Below are 23,906 nucleotides of genomic sequence, written 5' to 3'. Positions count from 1 at the left end.
TCCTTTTATATAGCCATACATTTTCTTTGTGTACTTAATAAAAAATAAATAGCAGAAATTAGAATAAGCTTTTGCAGAAAATTCTGATTCTGAAATTTCTATGTTGTAAGGCTCCTAAAACTTAGTGATATCTACTTATGACAAAATTAAGACATCACCTCAAGATTATCTGGTTCTTTAAAACTAAACATTTGTACATGTGAATTTTCCCTAAAAAACCATTAAATATTCTTTTAGCTTTATTGTAGTATAACTGACATAGAAAAATTGAACACATTTAATGTATATATCTTGATGAGTTTGAACATATACATATACCCATGATACCACCACCACAATGAAGATACTAAACGTATCCATCGTCTCCAAAAATTTCCAAGTGTTCTTTTGTGTTTTTTGAGGGTTTTTTGTTGATAAGAACATGCTATCTATCCTCTTAACATATCTGAAAGCACATAACTATTAACTATAGATAATACGCTGTACAGCAGATATCCATAACTTTTATCTTGCATAACTGAAACTTTAAACCTATTGAGCAACAATTCCCCATTTCCCCCCACCCCTGGCAACCATCATTCCATTCGCTGCTTCTATGAGTTTAATTATTTTAGATGCCTCATATAAGTGGAATCAAGCAGTATTCGTCTTTCTGTGACTGGCTTATTTCACTCAGCATAATGTCCTCCAGGTTCATCCATGTTTTTGCAAATGGCAGGATTCCCTCCTTTCTTAAGACTGAATGATATTCCGTTGTATGCATATACCACATTTTCTTTATCCACTTATTTCTCAATAGACATTTAGGTTGCTTCTACGTCTTGGCTATTGTGAATAATTCTGCAATGAACATGGGAATGCAGATATCTCTTCAATGTCGTGATTTCAACTCTTTTGGATATATGCAGAAGTGGGATTGCTGGTCATATGGTAGTTCTATTTTTAATAGAAGAACTTCCATACTTCTCTCCACAGTGACTGAATTATTTTGCCTTCTCACCAACAGTGTTTAAGGGTTCCAAGTTTCCCACATCCTTGCCAACACTTGATATCTTTTGTTTTTCTAATAAGAGCCATCCTAACAAGTGTGAGAAAATATCTCATTGTAGTTTTGATGGCATTTTCCTGATAATTAGCAATGTTGAGCACCCTTTCATGTACCTGTTAGTCATTTGAATGTCTTCTTTGGAGAGGTGTCAAGTCCTTTGCCCATATTTTAATCATATTATTTGATGGTTTTTTTTGCTCTTGAGTTGTAGGTGTTCCTTATATCGTTTGGACATTGACCCCTTATGAGAAAGATAGTTAGCAAATATTTTCTCCCATTCAAAAGCTTGTGTTTTCACTCTGTTGATTGTTTTCCTTGCCGTGCAGAAGCTTTTTAGTTTTATGTAGTCCCACTTATCTATTTTTGGTCTTCTTGCTTGGTTTTTGGTTTCAAATCAAATGAATGTTTGCAAAGACCAATGTCGAGAACTTTTCCCCTAAAGTTTTTTTTCAAGCAATTTTACACATGCAAATCTTACATGTAAGATTTTGAGTTGACCCATTTGAGTTCAACCCACTTTGAGTTGATTTTCCTATATAGAGTAAGATAAGGGTCCAATTTCATTCTTTTGCATGTGGATATCCAGGTTTCCCAACATCATTCGTGAAAAGTATTTATCTTTTGTGTATTCTTGTCCCCCTTGTTGAAGATCAGTTGACCTTGTATGAGTGAGTTTATTCTGTACTCTTCTTTAAAATTTCTCAATTTTATTTCTTTACCAGAGGGATTGCAGGCAACAATGACTTGGGGAATTGGGAGTAAGTTAGGGATGGTTATCTGACCTGCTTGGTTTAAAACAGAATTCCATCTAATTTTAAGGATTGAGACTCTGGCAATTGAGAGACTGCAATGGTAATTCTGTTTATCAAATTATCACCTGTAGTCACCTGAAATGGAGTGTCCAATGAGGACAAGCTTTTGAGAGACTAAGTTGCTACTGCCATTTAAACCAAACTCATTTTTTGCACCACACATCTACTCCCTTGCCTTACTTTCTGGACACAGCAAACTTAGCAAAGCTTTGGATCATACCTATGAAGATAGAACCGAGTTACTATTTCTACTATCACCACAGCTACCTATGGCAACTCCCTACAGATGGCATTGACTGGCAAGGAGACTTTGTGCCTATTTGTCTGCTCTTTGGTCTCCCAGTGACACTGGAGAGGCCAGCAGATGTGACCTGGACTCAGGGTGAGGTGATAACAGTCCATGTGAGGTAGGAGGGAGCCAGGAGACGAATCTTCCTCCTTTATTCTCCTCAGGTGGATTGTTCTGAAACGCAGTAGTTCAGATCCCTCTGAACATCTGACTCATTCCAGTCAGAGCCAGCAGTTACTCTTTCTGTAAATCTTCAGTGGGCACAGTAACACTCCTAGCCTTGGGCTAGTGGCTATTATTCACTTTTTAAAGCTGAGAAAACTGAGACACACAGTGTCTGCACAGCTGCCTGGCATCCAGGCAGCAGAGCTCATGTCTTCAGACACTTCCCAACCTTAAACGTTTAGGTTAATATCTGTCCTTCCGTCTTTCTAATTAACTTGTGAACTTACAAGTTATATTTTCTTTCCTTATTTTTCTGCCTCAGACTCCTCCTGGGCTTGTGCTCACCAATAAAGCTTTAGCGCATAAGCTTTGTTTCGGGATCTGTTTTCTAGAGAACTCAAACAAGGGCAAAGGAGATGAGAAATTCACGTACCCTGGAATGGGATATTTGCTCTATTATTACAGGTGAATTTGGAGCTGTGCTCAACTTCTGAGTTGAAAACAGGAACATTCTGAGTGTGCTCATATAATGTTCATTCTCCTGCAGCTGAAGGCTTAGATGGGCTGAAGAACCAAACACCACATCTTTTAGAATGTCAGATTTCAACATCAATTAAATTCATAACTGCAAGTCTCATGTAAAATTTACGCTATTGATTCAGGAAAGAGGGAGAAATTGAATGTGTGTGTCCAGAAATAGCGGAAAGAGTCAGAGAACATTGAAGAGACCACCTGCAGTGAGCCTCCTGGCCAGGCCAGCTGAAGCATCCTATCCCCTCTGTTCTAGGGAGGCTGTCCCTCCTTCACTTTAACAATCATTAGTCACTTCACAAGTGGAGGTTGAGACAGTTTCTTTTCAAGGAAAAACCAGGATGTAAGATTATATGTGACCTACGTGAATGCTCATCAAAATTCCCTCACAGTTCTGCTCCTGCAGGAATGAGGGCTTGCTCTGCCACTAGGATAAAATCATCCTCCAAATGAGGAGCTCTCAGAAGGCAATGGGACCAAGTACAGGGCTGTGGAAAGAGAAATGGGACAATTTAACAATCAAATTAATACACTTTTAAGAGTTTAAGAAGACTCCCAAAGTAATTAAAATTATGTCATTTCTGAAATACTTCTTTGTTAACTGAAAAATTGTTTTTATATTAGTGAACCTAGAGAAGAACACTGTTAAAAAACAATTTTAAACCTAAAATTATATCTAAAAACAATGTACACACACAAACACACATATACTCACTTTCATTAAAACTTACACTTAAAACACCACAACATTAAAAACTTCTTAATATAGAGTATCTGAACATTAAAAATAGCATTTTGGTACCTGCCTAAGATACCTATTTTTTACTTTAATATATGTCTTAACAATATATTTTGTCGTAATATGTTAGTGGTATTATTTTTAGAGGTTGTTTTCCTTTCAATATATTATTTTTAATGTTTTAACAAATAGCCAGTGATACTACTGAGGATTGCATTATAGTTAATAAATTTGAAATTTCATTAACTTTCCCTATATATTATCTTATTTTTAACCAAGAAAATGCTCACTCTACAGGCGGTAAGGTATGGAAAAGTGCAGGACAAATTCTAAATGGAGGATATTTTCAATTCTACTTTTTTTTCCCACTTGAAGTGGATATATATCCTGATATATGTTATATATATATATATATATGTATGTATATATATCCCATCCTAAATATTTTTCCTAGGTACTGTCTTTTTTCTTTATTCAAAGGACCTTTCCTCAACAAATATAAAAGTGCTGCATAATTTAGATGCTGCAAGCTTATAGGCTTTCTCAATTTTATTCTAATCTATTACAGAATATAAATTCGCCTTATTAAAAATAAGAGTTTTTTAAAAAAGTAGTCTCACAAGAAGATATATTACAAAGCCAACTATAGGATTTCAAAACAAATCCTTCACGCAACAGGAGCTGTCACTGCATAATTTATTAGATCCTGTCATGCTTTTTTTAAGGAGAAATTTTTCAGTACCTTATTGTTTACCATCTCTGTTTTCAGTGATTGACATTTGCTAAAAGTTTCAAAAGCTCAATGTTTGGAGTGTTCTATGTGATTTTCTAATTTGATTATAAATTTCTAAATGATATTTTGAAAGTATGATAAATACGGAAAAATTTATCTACAGAAAAGTTCAGTAGTATCATAAGATCTTTAAGTTGGTATACAGAACAGTCCTTTACGTTCTCAGATATAACAAAGATCATGTACTGCCATGCTGAAAAGGGTTTTTTTTAATGAGTTTTTTTAGTATTTATTATCAACTTCATCACAAAAATGTCGTACTTTGTTTACTTGCACCACATATGTATGCATGTATGTTTGCATATGTATATACACCCAGAGATGAAAGAATGTATTATGTCTGTCACAATAAATTTCAAATAAATTTCTACTTAACTTGTTTCTTAATTCAGTATAGATGATCTCACCATTACAAATACTAAATTTTGTTTTTCTACTGTAAATTCAAAGACTATTTGATTTTTAACACTTGTTTACTTCATGAACTTTCTAAATCTCCTCTTTGATTCTGGGAATTGGTTGCTTTGTTGTAATTAACAAAATTGATTTTCTGTTTGAAGCATCTGATAACACTGCTGGATTACCTGGCATCATTTAATTATTAGTAAATGCTTCCTTTTCACTTAACAAGGCCAACTCATTAAACGATACTTACTAACATTTATGAGTTTTGTATAACATTTATAACATGCTTAAGAAACTTTGAATCAGCAATGAGTGAAATTATTTCACAAAACAATCTTTTGATATAGATGAAACTATGTGATGTATAAATATACTTTCAGGAACTATGTTATGTACTGTCATTTCTTTGGACATAAATTTTCTTTTCCTTCCTTTCTTTTCTTCCTTTTTTTGTTCTTTCCTTGTTCATTGGCCCATTCAGGTTCTTAATAGAATCTCCAATAAGTTTGTTAAATTGCCAAATTGTAAAATCTAAGTATAAATAAATTTTTATTTGATAATTTACCTTCCATAAGAAATAATTTATTCTTTATTGGCTTATAAATATATAAGAAAATACATTGAAATATATATATATAAATATATATGTATATACCCTTTTCCTTTGATTGTTCTGACTTCAGTGATTTAAGTGTTTGCTAACCAAATTCTCTGTTCCTTCCATGCTGATTTTTCCACTCAGCAACAGTGTTCACAAGTTTTTGGAACAAATGCCGTTTTCAGATTTTTTTAGATTAGAATTGATTAGAGTACTATTACACTTATAAATAAATTACCATTGGACCACGGCCAATCTGATGACATCAATTTGTGACACTTTGCAAAGCAAATCTGTCACTAACCTTCTAGTCCGGCCTCGTACCTTAGGCAACCTGTAATAACCCTTTACAAACATGAAATGTAGCATGGATTTAACAAGAACCAATAAATCCATATCCAGATAGGAGAGTTGCATAAGAATAGGAAGGTCAGATTAAAATCATATGACATTTTATAAACACTAAATTTCATGTTGAAATGTTTGTATTCACAGTAGCTCTGTGGTATTCAGTCTCCTGTAACAGTCACCCTAGTGTTCAGTGTTTCTGTGGGTATAGGCTTAGAGGTAGAAAGTAAAATAGAAAAGAAAGCTTGAAGGATTTTACCTGCAAAACTAGTAGTGTTAGCATCTAATAGCTGTGGATGAATAAGCTAAAATAAGGGGCTAGAAGGCGCAAACTAAATTTAGTTATGTGAGTATAAATGTGTGTACATATTTTCAAATACTGACCTCTTAGTGGATTAGAAGGCATTTTTATAATTTGATTTGACAGGATCTTATTGTTTTATAGCTATTATACATGAAGTTTTAATATTTTCATGGTGTATAATGTTTCCTTGTTCATAAATTCACTTTAGGAATTTTTACTTATTCATTAAGACTTGGATATAAACGCTTCAGTGTTTTACTTTTCTCAGAATTTTAGTTTTTTCTCACTAATAATTTGAAAAAATAATTCAATATGAATTGAATTGTCATCTGCTAGCATCTTTTCCTTGTAAAGTCTTGCATTGCTTAAAGATGGGGATATGTCCTGAGAAATGTATTGTTAGGTGATTTTGTCATTGTGCAAACATCACAGAGTGTACTTACACAAACCTGGATGGTAAGGCCTACAACACACCTATGCTGTATGATACTAATCTTATGCAACCACAGTTGTACATGTGGTCCATTGTTGACTGAAACATCATCCATTGTTGACTGAAAAGTGCTGTATTATGCCAAATAAAAATAGTCCTTTGTGATGGTTAATTTTATGTGTTAACTGGCCATGGAGTGCCTAGATAAAACATTATCTGGGTAAGTCTGTGAGGATATTTCTGTATGAAGTTAATATCTTGATCAGTTGACTCAGGAAAGTAGATTACTCTTCCCAATACAAATGAGCATCATCCAATCCACTGAGAGTATGATTAGAAGAAAAGACAGAGGGATGAGGAATTCTCCCCTTTTTCCTGACTCACTGTTTGAGTAGGGACTTCTCATCTCATCATCTTTTGACAGTGGACCGATTTATACCATCAGCTCCCCTGATTCTCTAGCCTTTGGACTCAGATTTAATTACACCACTGACTTTCCTGAGTCTCCAGCCTGCAGATGGCAGATTGCGGGGCATAACAGCTTCCATCATCATTGTCACAGAAGCCAATTCCTTATTATAAATGCACGTGTGTCCTATTAGTCCAGTTTCTCTGGAGAACTCTAATACACCAACTTTGTCATTTTGCATGTATTTTGTTTCCGAGATGAAATTTAAAATTGTTAAAGATTATTTTGAAACATACACAAAGTAGAAAAATAATATAATGACTCCGCATATTCATCACAAAGCTTCAACAATTACCAATATCCTAATGTTTTGTTTCATCACATATACATTTTAAAGCAATATTTAACATTTAATAAACCAATTGGCTTACTGGCTACTAAATTTTACTATTCTTCACATATATGAAAAATAAATGCAACAATCTCTAATAATCATTAATTTAGTCTTAACTCTATTCATATTCAAATAACTATTATGTTGGTATTCTTTCTCCTAAAGGACAAGTGGTTTATGTGTGGAGAACTGATATATGTATATTCATGCATACCTTATTCTCCACACATATATCTATATGTATGTTTAAATCACAAAGTGGGAAAGTTACTGATGGGTCCCAAATGAGTGTATGTATACCATAAAGTATGCATCAAGAAGGAAGTGGCTACAGAGAACTAGAGTTGTTCAAAAAGGAAAAAAGATTTAAAATTTGAATACAAATAAGATATATTTGTTGCTCTCACGCACTACCCAGATCTGCCTTAGAGCTGAAAGACTCCCCATTCAGCCACTGGCGATGCTGGCAGCTGACATCCCTCAGCTGTCAGTCATCTCTGGAAATTGCCCTACTCTGAAGAGCTTTGCCTGGCCCAAGGCCAGATCCTGTTTCTAGAGATAGGCGACATCTAATGACTAGTGTACATTGTGGAAGTGCAAAGCCCCACTCCCTCACTACGATGTGGGATAACTTGTAGTAAATGTTTGAACTTAGTGCATTTGGAACTTTGGCTGAAGCCTTTGCTGAGTTCTCACCATAACCCACCTTCTCCTTGGCCCAATCCTGCTTCCTTTCCCTTGCCCATTTCCAAGGAGCAGATCCCAGGAATACATCCCAAGAACCACTTGCCTATGAATACATAATTCATGTCTATTTCCAGGTAAGACAATTTTGCAACATAAGGTTTGAAAGTGATCAAGAAACATCAAACAGATGGCCTTCAAAGAATAAAATTGGGGCAGGATGATTTCTAGTGTTCTTGAGAGACAAAAGAATTTTTAAGTCAAAACTAGGGCTTTTGGTAAAAAGTGTTTCTCTGTGTAAAATTCATCAACCATCTGCATCAAATTCTCATTCCTAGCCCCTCCCAAATCTCCTTTGCTTGTGTGTGCTTGAGATAGGAGAGAAGGGGCAGGATCTTGAATCTGCATTTGCAAGAATTTCTCTGGGAGGCTTTATGCATCCTAATGTGACACAAATTGTTTATAGTACATAAAGCAGGGAGGGAAGGTGTGACTGGAGTCCATCAGAGGATCTGGGAAGGCTCTTACTATAATATTTACTTATGTGTACATTCATTTATTGATTGATATTTGTCAGACAATTATTTTCCTTTTCTCTTTCCATTACTATTTTGAATGAGGTTATGCTTCATATAAGAATTTAGTGTAAATGTCACCAAACCAGAAGGAGCCACATCTGTACCTGACAGAGAAGTCTAATAATATCTAGACATAGATATGAAGATTGGTGGATTTGGTATCTCCTGTTATTTAAGAGAGGATGGGAGTATCTTTGTTTGTATGATTTATAGTAGCCTTATGTGGTGGTAGGAGGGATCATGGAATTGTTATATAAAAGCCAAACAAGGGAATTAGAGTGAGGATGGGTGCTATATTAACCAGGGTTCTCCAGAGAAACAGAACCAATAATATAGATAGATAGATAGATATTGATAGATAGATAGATAGATAGATAGATAGATAGATAGATAGATAGATAGATTTCTTTTGAGGAATTACCTTACATGACTATGGAAGCTAAGCAGTCCCACAGTCTGCTGTCTGTGGGAAAGCTGGTGGTATACATTGAAGCCAGAGAACCAATGATGTACATTCCAGTCTGAGTCTGAAGACCTGAGAAGCAGAAGTTCTGAGGGCAGGAGAGGGATGTCCCAGCTCAAAAGTAGGGCAGAGAGAGAATTTAACCTTCCTCTGCCTTTTTGTCCTATTCGGATCCTCAACAGGTTGGATGGTGCTCATCCTCATTGAGGATGGCAATCTACTTTACTCAGGCTACCAATTCAAATGCTAATCTCTTCTGGAAACACTTTCACAGACACACTCAGAAATTATGTCTAACCAGCATCCCATGATCCAGTCAAGTTGAATATAAAATTAACCATTACAGGTGCTGAGTAACAAATGGAATGAACTGTGCTGTCTGTATGCCTGTTTGGTATCAGAGTCATTTCTTATCCCTTTCCTACTATTCTGCGTATGCCAGAGGAGCTAATTGCAGCAGACTGCATTTCCCCAGCTCCCTTGCCAGATAGCTTTGAGTCAACTTTCACTAATACACGAAGAAAAGAAAAGCCAGGATCTTTCTCCCACTTCCTCTCTGCCTTTGGGAGATTCTAGATCTCCCGTAGCTTCCTGGGGACCCACACCCTCTATATCCAGATACTGAAGGGAAACCTGGACTCCTGGGCACCAGTTACAAAATTTCCTCCTTTGTCACTCCACTCTAGGAGTCAGAATGGATTCCTCTTCTGTTAATCTCTGATTTGCCTTGACAACCTCTGCTGTTCTCTTAGCTTTTGCACCACCTGTATAATCAGTTCCCTGCGTTGACTTTCCTCTGTGTTAAGTACTTATGTTGGTTTCCACTTTCCTAGTTTGGTCATGTGTGAGGTATAACTGCAGAACTGTAGGAAACATTTGATCCAGACCAAAGACTACTGAACAAGGTCAACTATTCATACTGTAATGAAACAAAGCAAAGTGGAGCAAAATAACAAAAACAAAAAAATATATAGCTTAAAATTATTTAGTTCTCTTCTTCTGAAACTTTAAGAGATTGAATATGATGGACTATCAACCATTAAGTTCACAGGAGGTAGGTTCATACATCAGTATCCTGTTTCCTTTCACGTCAAAAATCTTCCAATTTTTCTAATATCAGTTTATATTGATTTAGTAACATAAAAATAAAACAATACATCTGTTTGTAACCTCTATACTATTTAACACTATGAGGATATTTTTAAAGTCTGGAGATTAGGACTTAGAGAGTGTTCACATGAGACTAACATCAGTACTAGAGCTGACATGACTATTTCACATATTTTTTGTTTCTTTAATTATTTTGAAAAATGCTAGTAGTAAAACAATACTCTTTCTGCCCCTTTAAAAGAACACCAATGAATAGACAAACAAATAAACCAAAACACACAACATTTTAAATTCCCCAATTTGGATGAATTTATTGGTTACCTGAATGTTTATTTAACTACAAATCAAAAATAGTAAAATTATTATAAATTCACCAGAAATAATTACTTTCCTAAGCCTAATGAAATAATAAGTTGTCTTAGTGTATATTAAAATCCTTAAAAATTAAAGATTAAATGTATATATTGACAATAAAATTTCACCTCAACAAAATAATTCACTTCCTTTTTAAAATTAAATAGTCTAAAGGCTCTTGTGATAGCGATATTTCAAGGTAGAGACTTCTTTAAAAGATTTGCATTCACCATCAATGGTAAAATAAATGAGAAATGATGATAAAGTACACCAACATTCTATTGGATATAAATGTGTAAATAGAATTGATTTCATATAAGTTTTTAAAAAGTTATATTAGTTTTTTTTAAAATTTCTGTCTGTTTTACTATATATGTGTAGCCTGATTTGTTGAACCTATCATTATTTGTTTCTTTTTCAAAGAATTCTTCTACTATCACTACAATATCACCTGGAAAATAATAGTCAAGAAGATAAATATTATACACAACTTCATTTTCTCATATTTTAATACATACTTTTGTGAAAATTCCCCATTTGACAATTTCATTTTTTGGATATAATTGTTTTCTTATGACATTGAAACATTCATAGAAATCTTTGGGTGTCAAAAGTCACTAAATAGCATCCCTTTTTAAAAACATTGAACAGCGTAATGGAGATAATAAGTTTGAGCTTTGCAAACTGACCCAATCTCTTTAGCAATGATTGGAGATATTTGCAATATTTAATCAAATAAGAAGGTGAAAGAAAAATAAGCTGCAACAATAAAATTTTGGTTAAGGTAACAAGAGGAACTATTTTGATAAGTATTTTTAAGCTATCTTAAATTTATAAGCAAATAAATAGTTTCAGTTGAATATTACTATCAGTTCAATATATCACTGATAGAATAGGCAAATGAAATAGCAAGCAAAGAAGGCTCCAATTACTACCTTAAGTATCATTTCTTTGTGCTCAGATATAATTAATATATTTTAAATTACCTATTGTCCATAAAATGTTTGCTCGTATTTGAAAGGAAAGAAAAGGACAGGCAAGATCCACAAGTATTAAAATTCATAAAGTATGCTATTAATGGTTTTATTCATATAACCTTTTAAAAATTTGTCTCTTGAAACCCTGTTCTGGCGAGATGCTGTAAGAAGTATGGGACCCATAACCAAATAAGTTTAAGAAGTTCTGTGTAATATATTTCTTATTGAATAGTCACTGAGCATGTTTGTGTTTTAAAGGTTTAGAAGCAACCATAAATCCAGTACCAAAGGAACTCTTTGTGCTTAAAATTAACCCAGTCATATCCAACTAAATTTGAAACAAGATCTTGTTTGATCCCCTTACTCACATTATGTAAACTAGTTTTGAATTTTTTATTTACAAAGCTTGATGTGCCATATTTTGCTCATGATTCATGTTTTTTCTAAAGTTAATTCTTATTTCTCATATAACAATGAGAGTGAAAGTTAGTTTCTGGTATCTATAACTAATTAGAAAAGACAAATGTATCTTTCCTGAAACACAGAGATAGAGCTAGTGTCAAAAATTACTATATGGAATTATTCTCAGAACACAGTTGGCTGGGATACTTGAAGCATATTGTGTAGGATGCCTAAAAGCTTAAGATACTATGACATACAGGCAGCCTTTTGCAAAGATGAAGTGTTTCACGAAGATGAAGCATCGCATTTCAGCAAGGCTGAAATGCTGCCTTCCACAGGAAATATTGAAATGACTTAATTAAATGGAGTAGAATACTTTGGTTAGTGTGAAATTCATAAGAGTTGAATAAGATACCTCATTCCACTTTCAGATTAGTCATTATTATTTCATGCTATGCTCTTAGACGGAACACGTTAACTAAAAAACGTGATGGGTTTTCACTACCCCCATGAAAACCGAGTGTATATAACATCTAATAAATCCATTATTATCCAAAAATAATTTAAAACTCTGCCTGCTTTTGCCTATCCCTGATAGAAGACCAAAGGTAGAGAAAAAATGGAGAAACTTAATTTTAATGTGAGAACTTTATAACTTTTTGAATTATGAAGAATAAAACAGCTTTAAGGTTTATCCCTGCTCTCATTTCTTCTCTCCTCTTATTTTTATTTCTCCCTTTGTTCCTGGTATTGTACCCTGCAAAGAATTGAGGCTTGTCAATGGTGTTGAATTAGGGATCTCAGAAACAGGAGCATGATTTCATGAAAACAGCCCCTTAGAAATGTCAGTTTTATTAGGGCAAGCCTATTTCCAAGTAATAGACCTAGCACCTAAAATTCAGGAGTGCCACATAGCAGATAGATGAGAGAAAATAAAATTGTAGGAAATTAAGATTTATAGGCAAATAATTTTCTACCTGATTTGTGTTGTATTGTCTTAAGCTGTAGTATTGCCTGTATATTTGCAGGTAATTTCAGCAAGAGATTTATGTCTTCATCTAATTTAAAACATATGCCTTCATAAAATGTCCACTTTCTTGATCTTCCTATAAACAGTGGCATTTTCCAGAGACAGAAAGACAAATACTGCATAATTTCACTCACATGTAGAAGATAATAAATACATGGATAAAAAGAAAAGATTAGTGATTACCAGAGGGGAAGGGGGTTAAGGGGGTGGGCAAAAGGGACAAAGGGGCACATACGTACTGTGACAGATAAAACTTAGACTACTGATGGTGAGCACAATGAAGTGTATTCAGGAATTGATAAACAATAACGTACACCTGAAATCACACAATGTTATAAATCATTATAATCACAATAAAATTACTTAAAAAATAAAAAAATAGTGGCATTTTCTCCACTTCTTTATAAAGGAGTGAGTAAAAACAATAGATTTTTTTCTCAAAATATATGTATATTTAAGAGCACTGCCATCCAGACAGGGCAGAAGAATTTATAATAAAATCATGGAGATAACCTCCAATCAATCAGTGAAAATGAGTTATATTTGTCCTCTTGGATTGTTTGAATCTATATAAGACAGTTAAAATAGTCAACAGGAGTCCCGAGATCTGGCTCTGGGTAGGTTCTGTCCCGTCTTCAGATTTCATTCTCCTCTGTGTAACATGGAGAATACAGTAGGTAGAGGTGAAAATTCTACAAGTCTCTTCTACCTCTGACATCCATGGCCTTTATATTGCCTATGAGCCACCTGAGGCCAAGCACTGAGAGAAAAACTTTCTGATGTATGATTAATAGTGCATGAAAAAGCATGGCTTTTCAAATGATTGGAAAGGCCAGGATTTTTATACACATTTGCCTCAACCTGGCCCCAGTGAGCATGCATGCACACATGTCTGGGTACATACACACATTCAAAGACATGTTCACACTCACAACTGCAGGCAGAAAAAATTTATAGAAAAAAAAACTAAGAATCCTCCCAAATTAGAATTACACAGCACACAGTTCGGTACTGGAGGCAAAAGTGTGAACTGTTGATCTGGGAGTGACACACAAGCCCCCTTAAACTATTAAAGTGAATAATTTCTTAACATTTTCAACTCATCATTTCAGACTTACAATTTCAAACTGAGCTTACACAGAATTATAACATGCACTTTTCATTTGCATCAAAATCTGCAGATTACCCTTTGGTATTGCAGAGTGTATTCCCCAAATTTCACCAAATGTGAAGCATTAAGATTGCCTGACACTTATGACGAGCTCTTGATTAAACTTTAATCTTTGTGCTGGTTTATAATGTTGTTGCATCTATTTCCATCATTGGCTTACTATTTATATATAAAAAGAGGGAAATGCAAGCCCATGCAGTCATTTCGAGGCCACTTGAAATAATATTTACAAAATATTAATAATTATCATGATGTTATTTATTGTCTACAATGTATAAGGTAATATTCTATACATTGTATCTTTGTTAATTTCTTCACTTACATAGTCCTAAAGTATAGGCATCTCCATTTTAACTATGAGGAAACTATAGCACTGAGATGCAAATTAAATTGTACGACATCATGCACCTAAAAAACATACCTTTTAAGACAGCCTCTTGGTGTTCAGATATTCTGCCATCACATCTCCTGTCTAGAGAAGAATGGATTGGGACTTAGTCATATTCAAAGGTTCAATGAATGTATTAAACTCAGCTTTGTGAAGTGGATTAAAATAGATAGTCTTCTATGCCTAATTGCAGACTGCCACAAAAAGTGATTGCAACATAGGAAAGGAGAACATGGGACTCCGCAAAGTCGGAAGGCATCTGCCATCAATTCTATTGAACTTTGAAGTCCTCAAGCTTCAGCTTCTTCAGATTATTGCATTTGTGGTAGCATCAGAGAAACTTGATCACACAATTCCTTATAGCAGAAATGACAGTAAAATGCATCATTTCACTCAAACTGGCCTTTTACAATAATTTGCTCTTAGAGTTTATCAATATTACTAAGTTGTTATGAAGTTAAAAAAAATCATGTTAAAGGCTATAACAAAAATAAGTGCTTTGCATCCTCTGTCTCATGCCAACACCCTCCCAAAAGGCAAGCACTTTTGATAATTTTGTCTATTTTTCTTGTAATTTAGTCCAGTTATTTCATTATCATGTTCATCCCCATGTCTCTTGAATAAGTGATACAGACATCACCTATTACACACTTCCTATTTACTTAGAAATTTAGTTCTTTCTCCTTTCTCTCTCACCTCCTCTTCCAGTAATCATTCATTCATTCATTCATTTAAAAACGTTACTTATGACCACCTAATATCTGACAGTCACTTCTTTAGGATCTGTGAATAGTATCATGGAAACATGATTCTATTGGGAAAAGGCAGACAATAAACAAACAAATTCATATGTCAAGTAACAATCTATGCTAGCAAGAAAAATAAGGAAATAGAAAGTAATGAGGTGTTAGTTAGGAAATGCCTCTTTCATATGCTGACATTTGAACAGAGTTCTGATCAGGTAAGCCAGGGTCTGTTTGGATATCAAGAAAAAGAACTCCAGACAGAAGGGACAAAAATTGGAAATCTTTAAGGCAGGAATGTGCTTGGTATTTTCTAGAATTGATTAAGAGACGAATAGAGCCGTGCCAAGACCATGAAAGGACAAGTCATAGGGCCTGATATTAAAGACTAGGCAATAGGGACCAGCTCATATGGGGCTTGATAGGGCTCTCAGTACTCCCAGGTAAACATACTGGTATATTTCCTCTCCCAATCACCCCAACACTTCCTCCCCCATTTTTACACTAGGTGACCTTGCTTCCCACTTTACTAGAAAATTGAAATCAATCAGCAGCTTCTCTCACAAACTCCTTTTTCACCACTTGCTGCTATAGAAGATGAAATTTCCTTGTTCCTACATAAACTGAACACTCCATCACACTAATTTAGCACCTCTTATTTGTTCAGAGACACTTCTCTAGCAACTCTTTCTGCTCAACGTCAGTAATTTTTGCTCTCTACTGGATTATTCCCATAAGGATTCAAATAAACTGTTATCTCTCCCATCTTAAAAATGATAAACATCCACCACAATAATAATAACACTTCTACAAACCCATTTCTCCTCCCACGTACTCTCCTGATCCTTCCCTTCTTTGTAGTAAAACTATTTGGCATGTCTGTTTATGTGTCCTCTTTCCAATTTCTCTCTTTGCAACCTATCATCTTTAAACCACTCCATTTGGAGCTTTTTTTACTGGATATATTAAGAGTAGGTAACACAGTTGATCACTCATTTTTCTTTGATACATTTTGTTCACATCCCCAGCATCACTGGTCACTCCTCGTCTGCCCTGTTGATTTCCGCTTCACTTCCCCAAGTTGGGACCACTTACTCTTAGGAACACTTTTTCAATCCTCCTCAATCTATTCAGTCCTTTTTCTCTTCTTTTTTAAAACAATACTCAACTCATTCCCTTGATAGTGCCATCCAGACATAATGATTTTGAATACTGGCCATATGCTGAAGACTCTCAAATTAATATCTTTAGCTCAGAACTTTCTCTTGATTTCAACATCCAATAGGTTCCTCATTTGAACATCTAACAGAAACCTCAAACTTACTTATCCAACTGTCTTCTAAAATTTGGATGTTGTAGGCATTTCAAACTCAACCAAAACTAAATTCTGGATATTCCTTCACAAACCTGTTTCACCTGCAGCCTCCCTATGCCAGTGGATAGCAACTCTATACTTCAGGTTGCTGAGGTCAACATCACTGGAGTCATAAACTGACCTAGAGTTTTTCTCACATGTAGCATCCAATCTGTCAGGAAATATACCCAATCTCTATCTCATCCTCAATTCCTCATCTGGCACATTTTTCGGGTCATCAGTTGTCTTGAGGCCAGATTACTGCAGCTGACTTTCAACTGTTCTCTCTCTTTCATCTTTTCCATCTTATAGTCTATTCTTAACACAGCATCCAGAGTGGCTCATTTGAAACTTAACTTAAAATTTGCTTAAAATCCTTCAATTTTCCCTATTTCATTCTGAGTAAAAGTCAAATTTCTTAATGTGGCATAAATTATGTAAATAAACGTGTAATAATTATAGCATAAAATATAGAATGATAACTGAGTCCTCTTTTACCTCAAGCATTCTCTACTAGTAATCTCCCCCTTAATAATTCTGTTCCAGTCACAGTATCTTCATGTTTTAGCTTAAACAATCTCCCTGTGCCTGGAACATGCTCAGCTCTCTTGCTGATGCTTATCTTGACCATCTTCTACTGCAACCTCTCCCAAACACACTCACACCTAATCTGTCACTCCTAAAACCCTTTGCATTCTCTATTCTTTCTTTTTAATTTTCCTATAGCAACAATCAACTTATATCCAATTATGTAATTTACTTATTTAAAATGTTTATTTTTTATTTTATGTCTAAGGTTGTGGCAGGAGACCAATTGAGAGACTATTGAACTAGTTCAACTGAGAGATTCTGGTAGCTTGGCCTATGGTGACATCAGTGAAGGACAAAGTGTCATCATGTCAGATTTGAAATGTACTTAAAAATATAGCATATTAGAAGATACCCTTAATAACTGGAGAAAATGGAATTAGCATACTGAAGTTGAGAAGAGTGAGAAAAGACATCGGAGGTAAGTCTACTTCTGGATGTGTTAATTTTCATATAATTATTAGATATTCAAGTAGAAGAACAAGTAAGCAGTTGATTTATTTAGGTCCAATATTCAGAAGAGAGATAGAGGCTAGAAATAAAATATATATTGTTTAAAGTTATGGGTCTCATGTGAGCACCAAGGAAGTGAGATAAGGGAAGGACTCATGACTGATCTCTGGGACACTCCACAAAATTTGAATTATGATAGATGATGATAATCCAGCAAAGCAGATGAAAAGGAAGGTCATTACATCAGAACACCCAAGTAGTAGTAATATTGGGGGACCAAGAGAAGAAAAAGAGAGCCATCAACTATGTCAAATGCTACTGATAGATCAATTGAGATGCACTGTGAAAGACGTTTTTTAACCTTGATAACTTTTCTGGTGAGTAGTGGGGATAAAAGCCTTATTCTACTGGGTTAGTGGTGAGAGCATAAGACAAAAAGAATGGGGACCCTAGATTCTTATAAAGTTTTGCAATAAAAAAGAGTAGAGAAATGCAACAGTTGGAAGAGGATGTGAAATTGTGGAACTGTAGGAAATCTCTTTTTACCTTGACCAGAAAAGTCATGGGATTGACTAACTTTTCACTCTGAAGGCAGAGAAAGGACTTCTCCAACACATTTATATAAATTGTGATAAATAAATTAAAATAGAATAAATAAAATGGAACAAAATGGTTACATATCATGAGATTTATTTTTCTAATACAAGATACCATTTTATTTTTGGTGAGGAAGACTGGCCCTAAGCTAATGTCTGCTGCCAATCTTCCTCTTTTTGCTTGAGGATGATTGCGGCAGAACTAACATCTGTGCCAATCTTCCTCTATTTTATGTAGGATGCTGCCACAACATGTCTTGATGACCAGCGTACAGGTCTTTGCCTGGGATCCAAACCCATGAACATCCAGCCACTGAAGCAGAATGTGCAAACTTAACTACTATGCCACTGGGCCGACCCCCAGATACCATTTTTATAACTATGAAAAATTAGTCATTGCTTTGATCAAGTCGTATTATTTCCTTAAACAATTTTTGTTCCTAGTATTAAAAATAGACTATTTTTTTCATTGACTAGATTACCTTTCTCCTTGTGAATGTCTTCTACCACAATCCAACAGTCACTCAATACAATTTTCCAGAAGTCAATTCTCTCAGACACACTGTCTTGAGCTCTCAGTCCTCCACATTCCAGAAGTCATTACTTCCTTGGTAGCTGCCATCCTGGGATTTTCCTTTTCACCTTTATTCTGTGAGTTCCTGTTGCTCCTTTCCTATGTCGAGTATTCTGTTTACTCAGTCTCAGGTCTTATAAAATTTATTCCCACTTTGGGTAAAACACACCTTCCAATATCTTTCTGAGTTTAAGTATATTGTAGAGAAATTATTTGATAAATAGTGCTTAAAAATGTCTTTATCCTCTCTTCCACAATTGTGTTATATTTTGGCTGTGCATAAAATTCAGGTTAAAAATTGTTTTTCCTCAGAATGTTTTAGAAGCCACTATGCCATTGTCTCCCAGCTAATGTTGAGAAGACTGATGCCAATCTTATTTCAAAACTTTGCATATGAGCCATGATTGTTTCTTTGTAACACTTTGTATAATCTTTTTATCTCAAGTATTGTGAAAATTTATGATGATATGCCTGAAATTCTGTGTAGGAAACTTGACTTGTATCTTGTGAGTAATCCCCTTGTGGTTATAAAGGTTTCATTTTTCTCCAATCTGCAACGTAAGTTATCAATCTATCTTAATTTATTAATACTCATGATTATAGTATCTTACAGTTTCATCAAAAATAGCTATTTTTTGCATCAATTCTTGCCTGAGATTTCTTTTAAAATACATTAAGCTGAAATCACATAAAATAGAAAATCAGATCAAACAATTAGTTTCTGGAAAGATCTCTTCCAGGTTAAAGAGATTCCAAAGCAATCTTTAAAGAGTTCATCCATGATCATGCTAAGCTTAGCATTCCCTGGGCTATTTCATACATCTTTTCTTTACTTTGTAATTCTGCTTTTCTCTATTCTCTCATCTCTTTCCAAAATATCTGATCTCAACTGACTTAGCACTTTTGATTTTTCTATTAACTCACATCACTCAAATATGTGCATGCCTTGAAAACTCTGTGTCCACTTATTCATATTTAACTGAGTTATTTTTTGTTCAACATATAATATGTCTGTTCCTTTACCCTCTCTTGTATTTCATTATAACAAAGTTTACTTCTAAAATTGTTGGTCTTTAAGCTTTTAATACACTTTTTTTAGTATTCTTTTAGCCCCTTCAGAACTGCTAAATGCATTTATCTTCTCTCAAATTACTGATCCCTGAATCATGTGAAGTACTATTATGATAAGTTGTCTGCATTTATTCCAATAAAGAGCACAGAGAGTCTCTAGCTGTAAACATGTTATTTCTACTTAATGTGCTAGGTTATTCAAAGAAATCTTTATTTACCAAGTCCCCATATAGAAGTTGGCTTTGTAAATGAATGTATCTTGCTCTGGGGGAATTTTGCACTTTAGCGAAATAATTATAACAATAAAAAGTAACATTTTGACACAAAAACATGTTGTAGGAATAGAGGCAAATTAAATATTAATATATTTTATATTCCCAAAGCTAGGAATACATGTTATAATCTTCAAGAATTTTCTTTCTCCCCTAGACACCATCTAATATCCTATATCAAAATCACAACTATTCTTACTAAAGTTTTTTTTCTGTTCCTTCTTTGTCTACTTGCTCATACATTTACTTTTGTTGTTGTTAATGCCATCCAGTCAGTTTTGACTCCTACTGGCCCTGTGTACAGCAGAGCAGAACCCTGCCCAGTCTTTTTGCACCATGCTCTCACCTTCTGGTGCTCTATCAGACAATGCTCCGCTGCTATTCATAGGGTTTTCATGGCCAATTTTTTCAGAAGTGGCTGGCCAGGTCCCTCTTCCTAGTCTTTCTTTAGTCTGGAAGCTCCGCTGAAACCTGTCCACTATGGGTGACCCTGCTGGTATTTGAAATTCCAGTGGCATAGCTTTCAGCTTCACTGCCACACGTAGCCAGCACAGTATGAAAACCCACAGATGGGTGGTATGGTTCCCTATCCGGGAAATGAACCAGGGTCGCTGCGATGAGAGCCCCAGATCTTAACCACTAGACCACCAGGGCTGGATAAATTTACTTTTAGACACATCAAAATTGGATAAAATAAACTTAGCCAAGATGTGCTGTGAGTATAGAGATTGGATTAGATTAAGTTCATAGTCCAAAGTTAAAGTCCTCGATTTAACGACAAGTAAAGTAGGATGGTGAAGATTTTGGTCTTTAAAAGGACATTTAGTTTATGATTACATATTTATCTGATTTTTAAATGCTTATGTTATGTCCTTCCTGAAAATCTGTTTCAGGGACTACCTGCTTCTCAAATCCTTCAATGACAAGCTACAGTCATATACCCTCAGAAGTTGTTCCTGGCCTTCTCATCTTAGGAGACAGCTTCCTCCTTATAATAGTCTTGGTCTTATAGTATTATATCTGCTATTTATTTGTCCATTCATCTACCAACTACATCACTGAAAATTATGCTTAACCATCTAACACATTTGTATTCAGATTACATATTTACCTGTTGGGCACCATGCCTAAAGAGCAAGTATTTCAATTAGAGCTCCCTGACTTAAGAGTGCTCATCAAAATCATTGCTCCCTGGAAGGAGTCAGACCATCAAATCAATCACAGAATGAGATGAATGTTTCTACAATTCTGTTATCAGCGAAGGTATGATCAGGAATTTTAAGGTCTAATCACACGTACATACTGTTAAACAATAAAAGTTTTTAGATAACAAAGAAGGTGTGCACATGCACTTTTAATATTATCCTTTGATTTGACAGTACATTAAATAGAGGATGAATATTCAGCCACCACATCACCAAAGACTTAGCTACAACAATCCTTGCTATTCCAAGGTACTACTGTGTCACCTAGTGGCCAGTACCAGCAGTTCCAACACACTTACTCCAGCTATTTACCAATAGAAGGGACTGTAATGTCAGATATGCTTATCTCAATAATCTTGGGGTCTCCAATGTCCCTTTGCCCTGAATCTCTTGCCTTTGTCTTCTTAACATCTCCATACCTTATATGTGTTCTCTCATACTCACATCTTAACTTTGCTCTGTGTTAATCAGTCCTGAAAACATTTACTGTTTCTCCCCCTCTTAAATTTTCCTATTGTTTTCTGTATTCCATAACTAATATTCTAAGGAATGTATCATAGCAAAGAAATTCAAAAGTTCCTGCTTATTTCCTATGGAAAACAATGTCGTTCTAATGATTATGCTGATTTTTCCAATACGTTCATCCCTTTTTTACAATATTTCAATGTGCACATTTTTAATATGCCAAAAAAAGGGGGTTTAAAAAGTGACTTCCACCCTCATAAATCTAGGATATCAAGTTCTTATAAATGCCTATTAGATGGAATCTGTAATGTGCTTACTAGGAGAATTCATTCATGATTATAATCCAAAGGCTGAAGAAGAAATTATAATACAGAAGGGAAAACATATTTTGGTAAAGACAAGTGAAGGAGGAGAATTGTGCAGCAGGTCCCAGGTGAAAGTTCAATTTCTAAAACATTAAGTTAGAAAACTTATTGAGGAAAATTGTTTTAAGGCATAAACACTTAGCAAGTCAAGATTGTAGAGAAATTAATCATATTGGATACTGGACGCCTTAACCAGGAAAGGACCAGTTGGGTATAACACATGGAATTATGATTGATATCAAGTATTCTTAACGTAAAATTGAATGAGTCCCTTAATCGACTAACAGTTAGTGATTGCCTAGTGCTGCAGTGGACCATGTTAGATTTCCGGGATACTAAGAACAAAATTCAATCTTTGCCCTCAAAACTCTCATGGATTGTTTGAAAAACACTTTCTCCCATTCACAATATGACAACTAATAGACCAAATAAGAACTAATACATAGAACGACAAAATAAAAATCAAAGTTCCAACTCATTCTGGGCCGGAGGGTTAAAGATGAAGACATAAGCACAAGCATGATGGGGTCCATAGGCGATGCCCATGAAAATCATTACTGCTACTGCTAAGAGTATGTACAACGGCAAGAAGGTAGAAGAAAAAGTGTCCAGGAGGGGGACATGAACAGAAAGAGGGAACATTGTAGAACATGGTAGATGATAAACCTGAAAAAATAGGAAGGACTAAAACATGAAAGTTTTTGTATTAAATATCACAGGCTTTAAAATTTATTTTGAAAGCAATATGGAACTCCTAGGCAAATTTATGTAAGAAGGTAAACTGATTGGATTATTTTCTAAAGAGATCATTCTGTGAGCAATATGATTACTGGGTTGGTGTGCAGGGAGACTCAAAGATGGAGAAAACATTTATGTGTGTCTCCAACAAGAAATAACACGGTCTTCAAAAATTATGGAATAATTGCACATATTTTCAAATAAACTTCAAAGGCAAAATGATCAAGACTTAGTTACAATTTAGATAGGGGGACAAGAGAAAAGATAATATGAAAGATGATTTTAAGTTTCTGGCTTACTTGGTAAGAAATTTAAACATACTCCCCCCAACGCTTTCCCATTAGCTATCCTGCCCTCACTTGGTTTAAGATATAGTCCCACATAAGAATTCACTCAGCGAAGTATGCAGTTTGACGGACTAGGAGAATTGAGACTGAGAAGTCTTCAAACAACTTTCAGTCAAGTGGGTACAGCATATTCTGTGATCCACAGAAGATCATTGCTATGGTCATTAGCATGCTACTTGCCTTGTAGGTGTCTAGACTCACATGCTGTCAGTAAACACAGAGCCAAATATGCTAGGGTTGCATTCCTAATGATAAAAATTAAAATTGCTAACACATATTTGTGTTAATTGTGTGCCACACATTATTCTAAACTCTACATCTATTAATGTATTTGATCCCCCTACTCCCTACTAGATTAGTACTATTATTATCTCTGCTTGACACATGAGGCGAGAAAGACATGATGAAATTACAAAAACTCTCCCAAGAGTACACGACTGCCAGCAGGATTCACACCCAACAAATCAGGCTTTAATATTCTTTCCCTCCTCTGCATCCTTAGTCCCTATGTTTCCTTTGGGTAATTTTAATCAGTAGAAATTATAAATTCATGGCCATAAAGATAGTAGGGAACTTCATGACTCCTGAACTGAAAAAGCTTTACATTTCTTTTTATTTCCAGTTTATCAGTAAAATTGCTGTTGCTCAGTAATAAACATAGTTCAAGTGTAATCAGATATCTCAAAAACATCATTCACACTGGAAGTGGT

This window comes from Equus przewalskii, chromosome 27 (assembly GCF_037783145.1).
Source record: "Equus przewalskii isolate Varuska chromosome 27, EquPr2, whole genome shotgun sequence".
NCBI classification, from domain to species: domain Eukaryota; kingdom Metazoa; phylum Chordata; class Mammalia; order Perissodactyla; family Equidae; genus Equus; species Equus przewalskii.
This window is presented reverse-complemented; position numbering follows the sequence as displayed.